The 2335-nt window shown below is 47.4% G+C and overlaps 4 non-coding genes across 4 annotated transcripts; all 4 read left to right on the forward strand.

Moving 5' to 3' along the window:
- The first annotated feature begins 379 nt into the window (after window positions 1–379).
- On the forward strand, window positions 380–498 carry LOC119345859. Its single transcript, XR_005167228.1, has one exon. It is a non-coding gene; the product is annotated as a 5S ribosomal RNA (ribosomal RNA).
- A 367-nt stretch (window positions 499–865) lies between these two features.
- Window positions 866–984, forward strand: LOC119345857. The gene has a single exon (XR_005167226.1). It is a non-coding gene; the product is annotated as a 5S ribosomal RNA (ribosomal RNA).
- Window positions 985–1351: 367 nt separating this feature from the next.
- LOC119345856 lies at window positions 1352–1470 on the forward strand. Its single transcript, XR_005167225.1, has one exon. It is a non-coding gene; the product is annotated as a 5S ribosomal RNA (ribosomal RNA).
- Window positions 1471–1837: 367 nt separating this feature from the next.
- LOC119345858 lies at window positions 1838–1956 on the forward strand. The gene has a single exon (XR_005167227.1). It is a non-coding gene; the product is annotated as a 5S ribosomal RNA (ribosomal RNA).
- Window positions 1957–2335: the final 379 nt, after the last annotated feature.

Raw genomic sequence — 2335 nt, forward strand, 5'->3', positions numbered from 1 at the left:
GTGTTGCATTCCTTTTATAATTATTTTTTGCGCCTTGTGACAAACATATCGCACGTGCGCGATATATATTAATCCCGTTATATTATTTTTGACGTTTGTGATATGTTTAAGCTCGATGCTCATTGCTCGCGCGTCTTGGGGCGGCTTTGTGGCGCGAAGAGCGCTTTCTGAAAGGGGTGGAAAAAACTCGTGTTGCTGCGGTATGGAGGGAGGGGTGGAAACCGTGGAAAACTCGTCTCCGTGATTGAGCGGGAGAGTAAGTAGTATAGGACATTATCCATTGTTAGGGAATGGTTGTAATGGTAGTGAGAATGTAGAATCGTCTTTGGAGCGGACCTGGGAGTGGCAAGCATAAGGGACGAAGACGGGGAAACATGTCGGATGCGATCATACCAGCACTAAAGCACCGGATACCATCAGAACTCCAAAGTTAAGCGTGCTTGGGTGAGAGTAGTACTAGGATGGGTGACCTCCTGGGAAGTCCTCGTGTTGCATTCCTTTTATAATTATTTTTTGCGCCTTGTGACAAACATATCGCACGTGCGCGATATATATTAATCCCGTTATATTATTTTTGACGTTTGCGATATGTTTAAGCTCGATGCTCATTGCTCGCGCGTCTTGGGGCGGCTTTGTGGCGCGAAGAGCGCTTTCTGAAAGGGGTGGAAAAAACTCGTGTTGCTGCGGTATGGAGGGAGGGGTGGAAACCGTGGAAAACTTGTCTCCGTGATTGAGCGGGAGAGTAAGTAGTATAGGACATTATCCATTGTTAGGGAACGGTTGTAATGGTAGTGAGAATGTAGAATCGTCTTTGGAGCGGACCTGGGAGTGGCAAGCATAAGGGACGAAGACGGGGAAACATGTCGGATGCGATCATACCAGCACTAAAGCACCGGATCCCATCAGAACTCCGAAGTTAAGCGTGCTTGGGCGAGAGTAGTACTAGGATGGATGACCTCCTGGGAAGTCCTCGTGTTGCATTCCTTTTATAATTATTTTTTGCGCCTTGTGACAAACATATCGCACGTGCGCGATATATATTAATCCCGTTATATTATTTTTGACGTTTGCGATATGTTTAAGCTCAATGCTCATTGCTCGCGCGTCTTGGGGCGGCTTTGTGGCGCGAAGAGCGCTTTCTGAAAGGGGTGGAAAAAACTCGTGTTGCTGCGGTATGGAGGGAGGGGTGGAAACCGTGGAAAACTCGTCTCCGTGATTGAGCGGGAGAGTAAGTAGCATAGGACATTATCCATTGTTAGGGAACGGTTGTAATGGTAGTGAGAATGTAGAATCGTCTTTGGAGCGGACCTGGGAGTGGCAAGCATAAGGGACGAAGACGGGGAAACATGTCGGATGCGATCATACCAGCACTAAAGCACCGGATCCCATCAGAACTCCGAAGTTAAGCGTGCTTGGGCGAGAGTAGTACTAGGATGGGTGACCTCCTGGGAAGTCCTCGTGTTGCATTCCTTTTATAATTATTTTTTGCGCCTTGTGACAAACATGTCGCACGTGCGCGATATATATTAATCCCGTTATATTATTTTTGACGTTTGTGATATGTTTAAGCTCGATGCTCATTGCTCGCGCGTCTTGGGGCGGCTTTGTGGCGCGAAGAGCGCTTTCTGAAAGGGGTGGAAAAAACTCGTGTTGCTGCGGTATGGAGGGAGGGGTGGAAACCGTGGAAAACTCGTCTCCGTGATTGAGCGGGAGAGTAAGTAGTATAGGACATTATCCATTGTTAGGGAACGGTTGTAATGGTAGTGAGAATGTAGAATCGTCTTTGGAGCGGACCTGGGAGTGGCAAGCATAAGGGACGAAGACGGGGAAACATGTCAGATGCGATCATACCAGCACTGAAGCACCGGATCCCATCAGAACTCCGAAGTTAAGCGTGCTTGGGCAAGAGTAGTACTAGGATGGGTGACCTCCTGGGAAGTCCTTGTGTTGCATTCCTTTTATAATTATTTTTTGCGCCTTGTGAGAAACATATCGCACGTGCGCGATATATATTAATCCCGTTATATTATTTTTGACGTTTGCGATATGTTTAAGCTCGATGCTCATTGCTCGCGCGTCTTGGGGCGGCTTTGTGGCGCGAAGAGCGCTTTCTGAAAGGGGTGGAAAAAACTCGTGTTGCATTCCTTTTATAATTATTTTTTGCGCCTTGTGAGAAACATATCGCACGTGCGCGATATATATTAATCCCGTTATATTATTTTTGACGTTTGCGATATGTTTAAGCTCGATGCTCATTGCTCGCGCGTCTTGGGGCGGCTTTGTGGCGCGAAGAGCGCTTTCTGAAAGGGGTGGAAAAAACTCGTGTTGCTGCGGT

The sequence above is a fragment of the Triticum dicoccoides genome, unplaced genomic scaffold, assembly GCF_002162155.2.
Source record: "Triticum dicoccoides isolate Atlit2015 ecotype Zavitan unplaced genomic scaffold, WEW_v2.0 scaffold31564, whole genome shotgun sequence".
Classification (NCBI taxonomy): domain Eukaryota; kingdom Viridiplantae; phylum Streptophyta; class Magnoliopsida; order Poales; family Poaceae; genus Triticum; species Triticum dicoccoides.